The 17087-nt window shown below is 42.8% G+C and overlaps 2 protein-coding genes across 2 annotated transcripts in view; one reads left to right on the top strand and one right to left on the bottom strand.

Moving 5' to 3' along the window:
* LOC135910189 (uncharacterized) overlaps positions 1-7560 on the bottom strand; it is a 328772-nt gene extending 321212 nt beyond the window's left edge. Inside the window, exon 1 of the mRNA XM_070531648.1 lies at positions 7491-7560. The gene's annotated coding sequence lies outside the window, so the exon portion shown is untranslated. The remainder of the gene's footprint in view (positions 1-7490) is intronic.
* LOC135909169 (adipokinetic hormone/corazonin-related peptide receptor variant I-like) overlaps positions 1-17087 on the top strand; it is a 94069-nt gene that overhangs the window by 25244 nt on the left and 51738 nt on the right. The gene's annotated exons all lie outside the window — the stretch shown is intronic.

The raw sequence follows: 17087 nt of genomic DNA, 5'->3' as shown, positions 1-17087 counted from the left end.
TCACTGGTAGAATAGGAAGAACAGGGCCGGATAGTGATGCATGTGCCAGTGAATCAGCAGTTTCATTAAAAAACAAACCTTTATGACCAGGCACACAAATCAAATGAACACATTGCACATGGGCAGGAACTAGCAAGTGGAAGAGCTTTAGCAAGTGGAAGAGCTTTAGTAGCGGTAAGGCAAGAGCATACAGAAAGGGAGTCGGTGAGAATAGCAGCTGTTGTAATCATTTGGTCTAATTTACGTAAAGCTAGGATTACTGCTAAAAACTCGGCCACAATAACAGGCACATAATCAGGCAATCTTAAAGAAAAAGACAAGTCGAGTGCAGGACAAAATATTTCTATGCCAGTCTTTTCCACGCACTGTGAGGCATCAATTGCAATGATAATGCTCGTTTCTAGCGTGCTTAGGTGGTCTTGCAACTGGACGTTTAAGATTTAACATGCCGTAAGCGAGTAGTTTGCGAAAATGTCATCGAACCTGATCTCCGGGTAATTTGAATGGTATTGTTAGGAAGCACATCGTGAATTTGCAAATTTAGTGGGTGAAGTAATGTTTGCACAAATATAATCTGTGGTGTATGAAACCTGGGCCAATGAGCAGGAAAAAAGATTGTGGATTGGAGATGAAAATTATTTGAGGACGGTTTAATGATGATTCATATAGCCTTAAGAAATTCTGAATGGTCAGAAAGTGAAAGCAGCATAAAATGGGTGGGATTCTTGCTTCCAGGTATAATATGGCATTTACAACGTATTTCTGAAGGCCTAAGCACAGACGTAGCGCGTCTCGTTCTAACAAAACTATCGGCCGAAGCTTTTATGATAGAACACCTGAGAATAAAACACGTCCAAATTCGAACAGCGGACGAACGTAAATATTATATACCATCAAGAGCGATTTTCTTCGCAGACCTGTTCTTCGATTGCTCAACTTGCGCAAAATGCCCATTTGACGAGGTCCTTTTGTCGCAATATATTCAATATGCGGCTACTAGTTAAGATTTCCGTTGTAACTCCAAGGTACTTGTGGGATATCTTCGAGATGATAGTTAAGCGATATGTATCCTGGGTCTTTAACAGGAAAAACAAGGATAGCACACTTATTAGCATTCAGGTTTAAGTGTAAGTTATCCAGCCAGCCTTCCAGTTCTCTTAGATACGACTGCAAAATTTCGTAAAGGAAGTATATGTCCCTAGCCATACCAAAAAAGGCAATGTCATCAGCATAAGCGTATGTACTGACACCAGGGCGAATGGGGATTCTGCTCAGTAAAATATTAAGTAATACTGGTGAAAGTACCGATCCGTGAGGAACACCTCTTGTTTGCTTATGTTTACTAGAAGAATACCCATTTTCAAAACAATAGAATTTTCTGTCTTTTAAAAATTCATGCACCCATGCTACATTATAGCCTGGAAAGCAATGGCTCTGTCACCGATTTGTTAAAATTATATGTTCAATGCTGTCATAGGTTTACATATATCTAAGGTAACTAAAGCCGCGTATTATTTTTTCTGTCTGGCATAGTTAATGCGACTTTCCAGGTCTACATGCGTGTACCATATTGAATGGACAGATGAAAATCCAATTTGACAAGGACTCAACAATTTATTTTCGTCAATAAGCTCTAAAGTACGCTCCGTGAACCACTCTTTCGATAAGTTTCACTGAGTTTCATGTCAACGCAATTGGTCTGATGTTGTCGATAGTATACCCAGCCCCTTGCTTTTTAAGGAACGGAATAATTTTGGCTATCTTCCATTCTTTTTGAAACCATGCATTACTAAAAGAGCAGAAAATCTTTAACATTGCGTTTGTTATTCCGTCCCGGCCAGGTCCTGTAGTTGGCAACCATAACATAACCTGTGCTACTTCCGAATAGTATATCTCTTTATAGTCCGAGAATGCAGGAGTAAAAACATAAGTTTGAAGGTGCGTTGTGAACCGGCTCTCCAATCCTTTAGTCACTAGGACTAAGGACTCCTGCATTTCCTTTGAGGTATAGACGATTGAGTCTACATTAACGCTCACTGGGAGTCTGTTTTTAAAACGAAGGTAATTAAATAAAGCACGTTTGTTTTTGGATTTAAATAGATAATCGAAATGGTTTTTATCGTCACCAAGTGACAGACGCTTATTATGATATGCAAAAGCTGAACAAAGAATATTCCGGATGCAAGACGTTATCCTGTATACATATTAATACAAGAAGCATGAGAAATAAGCTGGATGAAATTAATCAGTTAATACAATCAAAAACCAAAAAATTTGATGTTGTGCTTTTCACGGAAACATGGTTAACTGCAAATGATCCTGTTCCACAGTTTTCAGGGTATGGCTCGCATCATGTAAGAAGAGAAAATAAAGCCGGTGGGGGGGGGGGGGGGGTAGCAGTTTATGTTAAAGAGCCGTTGAAGTTAGTTGTCATTGATGAATTTTCTGTTATTACTAGTGATGTGGAATGCTTGACCGTGCGCCTAAATAAAACTATTGTAAGTGTCGTATATAGGCCCCCAACTGGAGACAAGGCCACATTTTGTAGTTTTATGGAAAGGCTACTGCTTTTGACCCGATCAACTAGTGAAACTGTTTAAATGTGAAATGTCAACATGATCACTGATAGCGCATGGTCGCTAGAACTCAAAACATTGTTCTCTTGTTACGGCTGCAGTAATTACATTACTGCACCAACAAGGGTAACAATCAATAGTGCTACATTGTTAGACATATGCGTTTCGAACTTAAATGAATGTGATGTCAAGTCGGGAGTACTAATATCAGACGTAAGTGACCATTTACCTCTGTTTTGTCTTATACCTAAAGACCCTGACAAACAAAACAATGACTGCAAAACGCGATTCCGCAGAATAATCAGATCAAGTACTCTAGAGCAATTCCGATGTCTCCTCCAGTGCGTAGACTGGCAAGAAATCTATAATGAAACAGATGTAAACAGAGCGTTTGCTCTATTTCAACGAAATGTGCTTGCGTGCAATGATTTGGCTTTTCCATTTCAGCCAGCTGCTTCTGGAAAGAACCATAAAAAGGCGCGCAAACCTTGGGTCGACAAATATTTGTACGAACGCATCAAAAAGAAAGACGCTATGTATCACACCTTCATCCGCACGCGGCAGCCTGTCCTATTCGCGACGTACAAGAAATTTAGGAATGAAGTACAAGGTGATTTAAAGAAAGCAAAGTGTGATTACTATGAGCGCCTTTTCTCGAATATACGAAGCAATCCTAGAAAAATATGGGATGCCGTTAATGATATAACAGAAAAAAATCCGAACGCGCATCCGCAAATGACACGCTTAAACGGACGGGAAATAGAACGTGCGGAAATGGTTAGCTGCATGAATACGCATTTTATTAACGCTGGTATGAACCCTGCACACGTTGCAATCAGAAACGATCGCAGGTTTTCCACACCACGTATATCAAACTCACTTTTTTTCAAACCGACATGTGAGAGTGAAGTACGTGACCTTATCAAGACATTAAAGCTTTGTGTTTCAGCTGGCGTAGACGGTGTCAGTCCTATTCCGGTTAAATATGTGCCACACGAAATAGGGCCAGCACTCGTGCATGTTATAAACTTGTCTCTTAGCACAGGCGTTTTTCCAGACGAGCTTAAGATAGCGCGTGTCACACCAATTTATAAAGGGGGAAGTGCAGACCAATTGTCGAACTACAGACCAATTTCAGTTCTCATGGCACTTTCAAAACTTTTTGAAGGTGTTATCTATGCAAGATTATCAAATTTTTTTACGCAACACAACGTTATTGCGAAATGCCAATACGGTTTTCAAAAAAATAAGTCAACCGAGCAAGCCTTACTGGATATTAAAGATCGAATTATTGCTAATATCGAACAGAAGAAGTTAACGCTTGGCCTGTTTTTGGACCTGAGAAAGGCGTTTGATTCGATTGACCGCTATATCCTAACTGAAAAACTGGAAAGACACGGAGTTCGAGGCGTTGCAAATGACTTGATAAAAAGTTATATATGTAATAGAAAACAGTTCATGCAGCTGGGAACTACTGCATCTGACATGCTTACCCTACATCAAGGTGTCCCACAAGGTTCAAAGTTAGGACCATTACTATTTCTAATTCATGTTAATGACATTACAGATTTATCAGGTTCACAAACATTGGCAATGTATGCAGATGATACAAATGTGTTCTTTACAGCTGATAACACAACAGAATTACAGCAGTGTGTAAATGAATATACAATTTTGTTATCTGACTGGTTGCCGACCAACAAACTCCAGCTGAACGCGCCTAAAACAACCTACATTATATTTAGGGCGCCTAATAAAAGAATTGATGGTAGAATCCAAGTAAAATTTAACAACTACCGCATTAAACAGGTCACACAACAAAAGTTTCTGGGAATATATTTCAGTGAAGAATTTTTATGGAATACACATGTAAATTCCCTTTGCGGTGAATTATCAAAAAACATCGGTGTAATCTATAACATTGCACACCCGATCCCTCTATAGCTGAAAAAACAACTGTATAATGCACTTATTTATTCAAAGCTTTGCTACGGTATATTGGTTTGGGGTACAACCACAAGAACAAATTACACGAAATTGATTACCTTACAAAAAAGAGATATCCGTTTATATGCAAATTACTATGGCCGTTTTTCAGATCTAAGAACCGGTCCACTATTCCAAAAATAGGATATTCTGCGTGCGGACAGGATATATTATATGCAAATTCTTCTGGAAATCCGAAAAAGAAATCCAAGCGCTCAATGTAGTGAATGTAACCTCTCCGGATACTCCTTGCGACACAGCTCGCGACACACACCAAAAGCAAGGACCAATTACGGGAAACAAACATTTCTCTATCAGTCCACAAAAATAATGAACAGTTCCAGTGCATCTGTATCCTTAAACACTTCTTTACAGACATTTAAAAAAAGAATAAGAGATTGGTTAGATAGGGAAGACATATACTTTAAAATGAAGAATGTTTCTGCCATGAATTACATATTTTTTTTTCTTTTCAGGATTCACATATATCATTTAATATCTATTGTTGGCTTTTGTATTAACACAAATATGTTTGCATCCACGTATTGTTCCCAGTGTTTTATTACTTTTGGCACGCAATTAGGATGTTTCTTTTCTTTTTTAGCGCATGTTGTTGCTCTATATTGCTCCACAATTCAGCTGACGTTTATTTCATGTATAATTGTACAATTTTAGCATACCATTAGCATCTCAAATACTTACTTGCACTTAGCCGTTGTTGTACATCGTACCATATATTTGAAGAATCGAATCACCATGAGCATTGCTACGATAAATTTTCACAGTAACCAGCGATGTTGTAACGCTCAAAATTGTGCATAAGTGTGTCACCTGCTGTCAAACCTGTCGTTCGCGGGGGCTGAGACCTTTGTCAGGCTTTATGCCTTTAGTCTCAGTCTACCCTCATTTGAATGAACGAAAAATAAAATTCAATTCAATTCAATTCAATCGTACTCATCTTTTGCGTGTTTATTAGTACGTTTGAAGATTGCAGAAATAAATTTATAAGCTTTCAAATTTTGTGGGCTCTGATTATGAAGAAGTTTTTTCCAAGCAGCTTTCCTTCTTCGATAAACTCGTGTGCACTCACTGTTCCACGAGTGACTAGATGGGGTACGCTTAGCTCTCTGAATTACAATTTCCGACTCTTGCCGGCACATCTATAACGCTGAACAAATATTCAAGCCAGTTTCTTCGTCATTACAGTTAGTTAAGCACACAATGGTGGAGCGCAAGCAGTCTTTAAATTTTTTGCAATTAACAAATATTCTGTCTTGTCGTTCAACTGATATAAAAGGGCATACAATTTCAAAGTATATCGGAAGATGATCACTGTTTGTACAGAAATCAATTGTAGTCCAAGATGTCACGGCGACAATTGTGCTAGAAAACATCAAATCTAACAGTGAGCGAGATTGCCCACGGACAAATGTAGGTCATCTGATATTAGGGATTGAAAGATTTTTATCTGTGGCCCAGTCCCACAGACTTGTCAGACGTGCATCTGTTCTGTAACCCCATGACACGTGATGCCAGTTGAATTCACTAGTAAGGATGACTTCATTTTTGCAGCTGGCAAGCGCACTATCCAACTGGTATGTACTGTGCACGCCAGTAGGGAAATAAGAATTAATAATCGAAAGCGAACGGTAGCCTGGTATGCTAAGGTGCACTGCCAAAACTTCACATTCCGGATACATTAACGTGAAAGCTATTTTCGCCTTATGACAGAATTTAGATGACAACAAGATCAATAAACCACCTTCTCTTCTAGTGAAAGGCGATCTAATCGAAAAGATCAAAAATCTTTAAAATGAAATTTTGTCTAAGGAGTAAGCCAGGTTTCTTGTAAGATTATGACGTCAGGATTAAGATGAGTTGTTAAGCAATTTAAGTCTGTTGAAGCAGAAAACAAGGAACGAAAGTTTCCCTATAGCACTTTTAAAAAAGCTATGGTGACGATCTAATTGATCTAATTACTTCAGCGACTACCGTCGCAATGTACTTTCTTGGATGCCAGAATGAGAAATAGGATTACCCTTCTTGTTTTAGGAACATGGACAAGACGCAATTACTGGAGATCCAGTTCGCTTTTGCGGCCTGGTATCATGACCTGTTTCCATGTCAACCGGCTAGTGTGACTGAAGCGAAGAACAAGGATCGCATCCAACAAATGTTGGGTCCGATCTTGTACTCGGCGCCAGGACTAAACTGGCTACCTGTTCTTCAGCAGAAAGAATCGTTGCAGCTGTTCGCAACAGGTGTGTCATCTGCGCAGTAAACACTTTGGAAATACATTCGGTAACACTTGTGACAGTATGTTGCATAGCCTTTGTCATTGCTTTTTCTACTGCTGATTCAATGAGTTTAGACAAGTTCTCTCCACATAAAGTAGATTGCCTCGCAGTGACGCCAGCGTATCCAAAAGCTCTTCCCTTGACGACTGCAAGAGCTTCTCGCCGCGAACATCGTCGCCTGTCAATTATCTCGAGTACCTGTATTTTGTTATCTCTAGCCGGACAGTTTCCATAGTCAGCCGCATGGTTTCCTCCACATAGGCAGCACGTTTTGGCTTCAGCTGTACACTCATCTTCACTACAGACCTGACAGCGTCCATTTTATTTGCGGCCTCTTGCACTATGGCCAAAACGCCAACAGTTCCGACACTGAAGTGGACGGGAAGCGAGAGGTTCCACTCTAAAAATAAGTGGCCACACTTTTAGTTCAGATGGGCAGGACATGCCAGCAAACGTAGCAATAACCGATTCTGTGGCAACTTCTTCCCCGTTTACGAGTAGATTACATCGGTGTACATCTATGACGCCAGCATCAGACAGTTTGTCCAGTCTCAGTTGGGCTCAATCGAGAGTCTACGCCCCGGACAATATCTATAGTGCATGCTAGATGAAGAGGAATAAACGCACTCACCGGGACAAATGCAAAAGTCTTACACTTTAGGAGGTCTGCAACACAGGTCGAATCTGATGACCTACAATCTATCCCTCCACTTCCAAATTGTCGGACATCGCTTATCATCTGGAAATGACGCGTCATGGCTCGGAGCTCGACCTGCACAGCTTGTGGGTTGTTCATCCGGATGAATCCACCACTTGAGAGCACCAGCGCGACAGGGATGCTGCTAACACCGCTGTAGAAGAAAGATTGCAAAGGCAAATCATCAGGAGAAAGGGAGAGGCTGACCAAGGGCTGGGCCTTGCCCAGGAAAGTTTTTAGTCATCAGCGCTGCTTCAATCACTAGATAAGTCCTACAAAACTAACATAAATAAGATAACAAGGTCAAATCCACCCCAAATTCAGCCAAACCACCAAGCAAGCTTTAGCTTGGGCACACCGGGCACTCACACACTGCTCTGCCCATCAGGTGGGCTTACTTTTTTTCCGCAAACAAGAAAGAAAGAAAACTAGGTTGCGGACAACTGAAAAACAATGCTTCAATATTTGGCTTTAAGGCATGCCCAGTTAAGAATAAAAACTATTGCTAGGAAAAGTGCAGTGCAGGAGTGCAAGAGACAAAAAGCGAAGAAATAAATAAAAGCTTAAAAGTTATGAAACTGCAGCATTCTATGCAAGCGACGAAATGCGAGCAATTGAAGATCGCAGCAGCAGAGCTGTGAAGAAAACCGAACGCTCACTCACGTGTTCATCTCAATGCACATTTACACATATTAGATAACCCTTTTGTATCTTCCTTTGAGTGCCTCAAGATCACTTTAAGTTTATTTGAATAAGTAATGCTAAAGTTCGGAGAAAGAAATTGTTATTCCTCGAGGAAAGGTACGCAGGTTAATCATTACTGCAGAGTATTGCGTTTCATATACCAAACACCGAAGACAAGAATTTCAAACAATCCAGGTCACGCGGGATTCTTTTCATTGCGGCGGCGAATTACCGAGCTTCTCCTTACTACGAAGATGCTGCTCGTGGAAGGACTGATGCCGCCTTCCTGCGTCGTGCATGCGCAATCTTCTTCTTTTTCGGGGTAAAGAAGATACGTAGGAGGTGGACAAAATTCGTTTACGAGGAGTTCAGCAATGCGCATATCATAAATCTTTAATCACGCTCTCGCGGGTTCCTTTGTTTTTTTGTCTCCCTAAGACTGTATCCTATGTTTCCCTTGTTTCTCACGGGTTCTCAGCGACCGCAAATTACCTTTGTGGATGATACAGGTGTGAGTGATGTTATTTCTCCAGGCCAGCTTCGCTGAAGGGAGAGCGCCTCATCTGCTCGACTGGCAAGCTTAAGCAGGAGAAGTAAAGAAACAAATTTGATGCTGTGGAGTTCCAAACGTTCAAGCCTAAACTCTCGGTCTTTTGGGCAGTGACGGATGTGGTAAAGTTCGTTCGGTAAAGTTCGTTCGGGGTATACAGCTCCTACGTTCGTGTGCATGTGATGATCGAAAGCACACTTTGCGTGATCACTGCGTATCACATACCTCTCACCAAGTGCCTGGAGCAGCGTATCAGGTTATAAACGAGGCTAGCCAGCATCACCCGCTTTTCATTAAAGTCCTTATTTCTCTTTTTCTCTCTCTCTTTCTCTCTCTCTCTTTGCGTAATCGTCTTGTAGAATTTGACGTCGACAGACACGTGAGGTGCCGTCCACAGTCGAAAAGAATATGTAGCCCCGGAACATTGGTGAATTTTTCTTCTGGTAAATACGGGCTAGCAGACAATAGCAATAGGCGGCGATGCATCGTGATTCATCCTGCTAATCCGATATCCACAGCCAGAATAGGCCCACAATGTAGGCAATACTGTAAAACGAGCAGCTGAATCTAAAAAGCTCGCGACAAGCGTTCGCGCTTCACAGAAGCTTGGCATTTAAGCTAGCCACTTGTAAAAAAGAAAGCTTTTCTGAAATCCGTTAAATTAATTTATTTAGGTTCTGGTTTCCACTACATGACAAAGTTTTGAAAGAGAGTGCGCCCGATAAACTATTCAATTGTCTAATATCGACTGCGAAAGCTTAAGTGACACAAAGGCCGTAAGTGTCGGTCTGAACTTTAGAACTGATGTCCCCCCCCCCCCCCCCCAATGTACTTTCTTACTGTCAACTTTGCTTGCAGCATTTGCATTGTTTTGGGCACTTCTACCAAGTCAGACAAGACAAAGCACCTGGTTCCGCCTGCAGGCGCTAATAACTCTTTAAACACCGATGGTAATTATAAAGCAGTCTTTATTTTCGCATCCATAACTTATATAGTCAAGTTCAAGCACGCCACCCCTGGAGATTTTCAGCGATGAGATGGAAATTATTTTTCGTGGATAACATGTAACAAAAGCCACCCTTCACACGCTCTCTCTTTCTCTTTAACCTAGCTTGAGCTTTTCGTTAGTTTTTCTTAATTGCCTATTACCTAGATTAAAAGCTTCGATTCTTTTAGTGATTTGTTGCATTTTTGTTACATTCTACTGCTCAATATTGATTTGTTTCCCATAGCACGTGCGTCCCATGTTTAAAGACGAAAAAAAAAAAGAGAGAACAATCATGCTGCCCACTGCAATTTGATATGCGGTCTACTTTCATCACCGGCGATGCGAGCTAACAGGCGAATGATTTTGCCTCAGCGTTCATTGTCTAGATCTTTCCCTTTGTAGGTCTTCTGCTATAATAATTTATAAAGTTTTTTGGAATGTTTCAAGGAATCAAAAACAACATACCATTTCAACTTTTCCTCTGTATATTTAACCTGTTCTGAGAAAGTATTCTTTCGATTTTCTTTAAATTTAGTTTCAGAAAGCTGGAATGTGTCTATTCCAATTATATACGTGCGGTTTACTTCCGCGGTGTGCGTCACCAACAACGGGAATGCAATAAAAAAAAAAAGAAACAAGTTATTAATAGGTTCTGCGCTGAAACTTCGGAAGGCTGGTCGTCAGCCACTCGTGATGCTGGAAATTGCAGCAGAGGTGCACGGCGATTGGAAAACAGCGGTCGAATTCTCAAAGCTTTACATTTGTAATTTCTATTTGTCAATGGCCGGCTGGTATCATTATTAACATGACTAGCATCAGGATTTGCTGAAAATTTCTCTTATGAATGATTCTAGCGTAAGAGCTTATTGTGAATACAGGCCCACCTCTTTCGAACTAAAAGCATTCTGAATTCGGCCTTTGTAGGGTTATCAATGTGGTTGTCCTAACAGAAAATCGGTGCCAGTTATGGTTGTTGTATTATGCTTGTGCAGCTCCTTTCTTACTCACAGGCATAACACTTATTTTCTTTTTTTTAGGGAGAGGAGGGGCACAGTTTCTTGATGTAAACCAAATTTATATTTCAAGTCAAACTCTTGCTTGGGCTAGTTGGTTCATGCTTGAATGAGTAAAGGCAAGGCGCAGTCCTGGTCCTTCTTCTAGTCCTTCTTCAGTCCTGGTCTTTCGCGCCTTGCTTTTACTCATATTTCTGTTTTTGCACGTCCTGTACTTTCCGTCAGTGTTTATGATCGGCCGTTAATGATTGTCCGTTCACGATTGGGGATTATCTCGTTATGACGCCGTTTCCTATCGTGACTGAAGGGCACCCTAACGCCAGATGATTAGAAATCTTCTTTACGTAAAAGAGTTTGTGAATACACGTCCTGAAGTTTAGGACATCTATAGCTTTTATCTCAAGGTGTACTGTTTAAAATGTAATACGCATACGTCCCGCACGAACTAAAAATACAAACTCCACTGACAAGTATTCTGCCTCTGAGCATACGTATAAAGTCAAAGAAGACTTCAGAACACGTTCACCAGAGTCCATATTCACAAAAACATCCTTACACTAAAAGCGTTCGTGCCATTCAATGGTGATGTGGGACATATTATTAGCGAAGGCGATGGGCGAATGATAAACACCAGTTACGAACGAATAGCTTTGTGCATTCGGCCCCAGGACCATGTTGTTTTTACCGCAAAGTAAAACAAAATAGAAGTTTCAAAAACCTATTTTTTAACTAAATTCAGCGCATCGGAACATTTCCAGCTATTCATTTAAAGCTTGCTTATATTTAAGCACGCAGGAAATTTAGTTCGTAGCCTTCCTCAAAATGCGCGTGGAATTTTACCGCCGCGTTCATCCCGCGCCCGGAATGACCGGGAGTTTCGTACAGGAAAAATAGCATACATTGATGGAACGAACCATCCTCGCGGCCATGAATAACTGTGAAGGGGTTTGTATCTTTTGTAGCCGACTATTTGGCTTCGGTCAAGCATGTTTCAATTCCCCCTTTTCAGAGCTCGGTAACAGAGATGAAGTATGTGACGAGATAAGAACAGTGAGCTTCGAACTGGAATAAAGTGCGAGGAATGTTTACACCTGGAAAATCCTCAACTGTGTTTATATATCGCCTAATGAAAAGAGAAGTTTTTCTGATAAAGGGCTTCGAAGAACCCCATTCTCAAATCGGCAATCGCAAAAGCTGCATAATAATACAATGTCCTCCAAGCGACACAGCTAAATTGTGCAATACACGTGCATACCAACCAAATGTGTTCAATGCGCAGTTTAAGACTGTCGCGATGTCTCCATCGCTGCGCAAATCCTCTAAGTACGAACGTTCAGCCATTATCGTGGATCGAGCACGGCGTCACTGATATCTGTACCGCATTTCGGCACTGATGACTTATCCCAGCATCGAAAGCTTTCACGACGCTCCTCGAACAACACTGTAATGGGCTGGTTACGCGGACGATATTGGTTGCGCCGTGTCTTGTTACCGTAATTGGGCCATGTTTGAAAGCTCGGATGCTTGCCTATCCTAGAATGTTCTTTCCATGTGGGGAAGAAATCTGGCCATTTGTATTTTTGTGTGTTGAAGACCGGACAATTTGAACTATAGGGAGAATCATCCCCGCTTCCTGTATTGCTAAATGATCGGAAAGAGAGGCGTTCTTTCTTTCTTTTTTTTTCACAATGGGAGTACACCACTATGCATCCACTCATGCCTTCTTTCGTCGACTTCAGGACTTCTTTCGTCGGCAATAACTTACAAGATGAAAGTATATGTGCGGGCTAAAGACAGTATTTGCATGACTGCATTCGGCTGGATAAGATGGATTTTATATAAAGTGGGTTTGCAACAGGATTTAAAAAGGTACAATGACTCTCCAACTACGTGAGGTCCTTCCTAAGAGGCGAGCCAGCCTCAACTATTGTGGGACTGCCTACAACAGAAGCTTGCTACAAGGACGCCGTCGATATACTCAAGAAACGCTTCGGTGATAGAACGAGACTCGAACAGGAGTACTTCTAAAGGCTTCCTACTTTGCCTTCGGTCCGTTCAAGTGACCCGACAGCTCCTCGCAAGCTGTACGACCAGATCGTCATCAACATCCGCGGACTGGAGACCTTGGGGGTGAGCAAGATGTCCTTTTTCAAAATGTTGTGCGACCTGTTACTGCGGGCTTTACCACACGACATAGTGGTGCAGTACCACCTGTCTGGCGTCATTCGGGCGACAAGTGTTAGCAGTAATGCAGCGTCTATCCCGGATCTGGAACGCCTATTAAAGTTCCTGTCCATCGAGTTGGAGCGCTTAGAGAAAAGCCAGTTTGCGAATTCAGGAAGAGAGAATGCGCCAAACAAATCTCACCGTTTTCGTAACTCGCAACCCACGTCTTCAGTTCTCCACAACACTATGAAAGCGCTTGAGAACTGTGTGTTTTGTAAGTCGAGTCAACATTCCACGGAAGACTGCGCGCTTGATGTCCCACTATCGCAAAAGAAGAAAATTTTATCAGCAGGCATGAGGTGCTTTCGATGCACGGCCAAAGGTCACAGGGCGTGTGACTGTAGACGCAAGGTTGCCTGCTCTACCTGCCAAGGACGTCATGCAACGAGTGTGTGTGATCCGCAAAAGGTAAGACAGAAGACATGCGAAAACGGCAGAACAACTGCCACAATACCAACGAGGAATCCAAGCACAAACACGACTGTGTGCGCATCTATAGGGAAAGGCCGGCGTACCATCGAGGATTCATCGACGAACGTCCTCCTGCAGACGTTCTGAGCTTGGGCAGTAACAGACGTGACCTGCCGATATATCAGAGGTGTCCTAGACGGAGGCAGTCAGCGCACGTTTGTCACAGAACGGCTATCACGACAGCTGAAGTTGCAGTGTGTGGGCTCTAACATCATTGCGCTCAACACGTTTGTAAGCAAGTCAAATCGAGCAGCGCAGAAGTGGCGTGTTGTGCAGCTCTGGAGCCAGTTCTCAGATATGGAAGTGGCCTTGCAAGCGATAGAAATTCCACACATATTCCAAGATATCGAGGCAAGTACAACCAGCTCACCGCTCGTCTACTGATTGCTATCAACTCTAAGCTAGGGTGGATGTTTCAAGGCAACACCAACTGCATGACATCAGATATAACAGCTTCGCGGACCATGGTCTGCGTACTGAAGATGAGTGTACAAGAGAGCGACAAATGCCTCCGCTCATTTTGGGAACTTGAGAGCGTGGGAATATCAGACGCCATTGACAACAAGAGCAGGCTCAGTCCAGTATTGATGAAATTCGAAGAAACCATCACTCTTAGGGACGGAAGGTACGAAGTGATGTTGCCCTGGAAGCAAGAGGTCGTGCTCTCGGACAACAAGAGAGTCGCAAAAACAAGACTTTGGAAACTTATCTCCCGACTGTCGAGCAAGTAAGGACTTTTAGAGACGTATGACAACACCATACGGGAGTACCTGCGGGCTGGACATGCGGAGATTGTTGAGGGGACACCACTGTATCGGACAAAGGTTTATTACATGCCGCACAGGGAAGTGATACGAAAGATCGCACTAACTACAAAACTCAGAATAGTTTTCGAGGCTTCTTCGCACGCCAAAGGGCGCTTCTCATGAAATGAATACCTCGAAAAGGGTGAAAACCTGTACCAGAATCTGGTGAAGGTACTACTACGCTTCAGAACGCACTGTATAGCTCTGCTAGCCAACATTGAGAAAGCATTCCTTCAAATCTCAATCGCAGAGAAGTATAGAAATGCCTTTCGATTCCTCTGGTTTGGAGTAAAAAAGGCACTGCGTTTCTCCGAAGAGGAGATTCAAGTGTGGAGGATGACGCGAGTGCCATTCGGAGCAACATGTAGCCCCTTCCTACTGGCGAAAACTATACTCCATCACCTAAAGAGTATGCCTTCAAGCAAAGCCAGTACCGCGAAATTTCTCAGCAAGTCATTCTATGTAGATGATTTAGTGGTTGGAGCAGAGTCAGATGAAGAAGCACTTGAAGTCTGCCACGAAGCCAAAGAGATTATGCAGGAGGCAGGAATGACGCTAAGGAAATGGACTACCAACTCAGATGGTCTGATTAACGCATTGGAGCATGAGGAACAGTCCGCAGGCAAAGAACTGGCTGTCCTCCATGAGACAAGTGTGAAGGTACTTGGAATCACATGGAATCCATACACGGATACTTCACCTTTTCTTTGAGGGGCCTTCTCGAATTTATGAAAGTAAACGGCGATACCAAGCGGTTCGTTCTTCGAGCTGCTTCACGGGTATTCGACCCAATGGGATTTGTTTCACCGTTCACCATTGCCATAAAGATCTCCTTCCAGAAATTGTGGACACGTGGAATAGGCTGGGAGGAGCAACTACCTCAGGATCTGCAAGAAGAATGGCATGAACTGGTGAGCCAACTACCACTCTTGCAGAATAGTTCCATACCACGTTATCTTGGCCGCAGAACCAAATCGCCCCGAGTGCTACAGGCTCACGTATTTTGCGACGCAAGCCCTTCGGCATACGGCGCAACGCTCTACATCCTACCGAGCTGCTCAGTGAGGGCCGAGTTGATGATCTCAAAAGCACGTGTGGCACCTATCAAGACAACGACACTAACACGGCTGGAGCTTCTAGGAGCCTTTATCGGAGCAAGGCTACTTAGTATACGTCTCAAGTGCCCTTACTGACTTTGAGCTTCACTGTACAATATGGTCGGATTCCGCAATTACGTTGTCATGAAGAAAAGGTGACGCAACGAAGTGGAAGCAATTTGTGTCTAACAAAGTGAAAGACATCAGGGAAAAAACCGATCCTCCCATGTGGAAGTATTGTCCAGGACAGGCGAATCCTGCTGACATACTAATCAGACATTCAGATTATCCTGTCTACTAAGGCAGGATAATCTGTGAAATGACTGCCGTTGACGTGGCGATCTCCAGTGAGACAAACTCGACATCTATTCTGGACATTGACAGCTACAGCAGAATCGAAAAGCTCCTCCGGGTCACGGCATGGATACTCAGATTCATCAAACACTGCCGATTCCAAAACAGAGCGCACACTAGCTTTTTAGTTGCCGAAGAGATCACTGAAGCAGAGAAATATCGGATCAGACATGTACAGCAGCAAGCCTTCAGAGAAGATATAAGTACGATTTCAACAGGTACATCAGCAAAGACAATCTCTGGCATCAAAGACCTCAACCTATTCTTGGATGCTGACAGCATCCTCCGTGTGTGCGGGGGTCTGTTGCACCTTGACGCATCTGAGGAGGTAAAACACCCAGTCATCCTCCCACACGATCATCACTTTTCTACGTTGTTGACAATGCGAGCACAGTGCGAAATACTACACGGAAGTGTAAGAGACACCCTGTCACAGTTTCGAGAGCACTATTTGATCTGCCGGGCAAGAACATTAGTAAAGAAAGTCATACACAGCTGCTATACGTGCAGACGTTTCAGAATTGGCCCTGGCGACGCCCCAACTGCTCCTATAGCACGTCATTGTGTTAGACCGACGAACCCATTCGAAGTCACTGAAGTTGATTTCGCAGGACCACTATTTGTTGTGACTCAAGCTGGAGAAACAAAATGTTACATAGCGCTAGTCACATGTGCCACATTACGAGTAGTACACTTTGAACTGGTTTCTAGCATGACCTCAGAAGCATTCCTCATGTTTTTTACGAAGCTTTGTAGCGCGAAGGGGTCTACCTCGCGTGATTTATTCAGATAACGCAAGAACATTTAGGAAGACATCAAAAAACTTAGAGAAGCTTTTCAAGGTGCTTTTCCAAGAGGATGTAACGGCGTACTTGAGCCAGAAAAGTATCACTCGGAAGTTCTAGCATGACCTCAGAAGCATTCCTCATGTTTTTACGAAGCGTTGTAGCGCGACGGGGTCTACCTCGCGTGATTTATTCAGATAACACAAGAACATTTAAGAAGACATCAAAAAACTTAGAGAAGCTTTTCAAGTTGCTTTCCCAAGAGGATGTAACGGCGTACTTGAGCCAGAAAAGTCTCGCTCGGAAGTTTATTCTTCACAGCGCACCATGGTGGGGTGGCTGGTGGGAGCGTCTGGTCAGGACAATCAAGTTTACACTGAGAAATGTTCTCGGCAAAGCTCGACTTAACTTTGAAGAGCTGACGACTGTGCTTACAGAAGTCAAAGCGGTTGTGAACTCCAGGCCTCTCACCCACGTTGAGTCGGACAGCGAAGAACCTAGTGCATTAACACCAGCAGACCTCATCATAGGACGGAGACTAATAACGCTGCCACAGG

Source organism: Dermacentor albipictus, chromosome 1, assembly GCF_038994185.2.
Source record: "Dermacentor albipictus isolate Rhodes 1998 colony chromosome 1, USDA_Dalb.pri_finalv2, whole genome shotgun sequence".
NCBI lineage: Eukaryota > Metazoa > Arthropoda > Arachnida > Ixodida > Ixodidae > Dermacentor > Dermacentor albipictus.
Note: the sequence above shows the minus strand (reverse complement) of the source record. Positions and strands in the feature narration are given on the sequence as shown.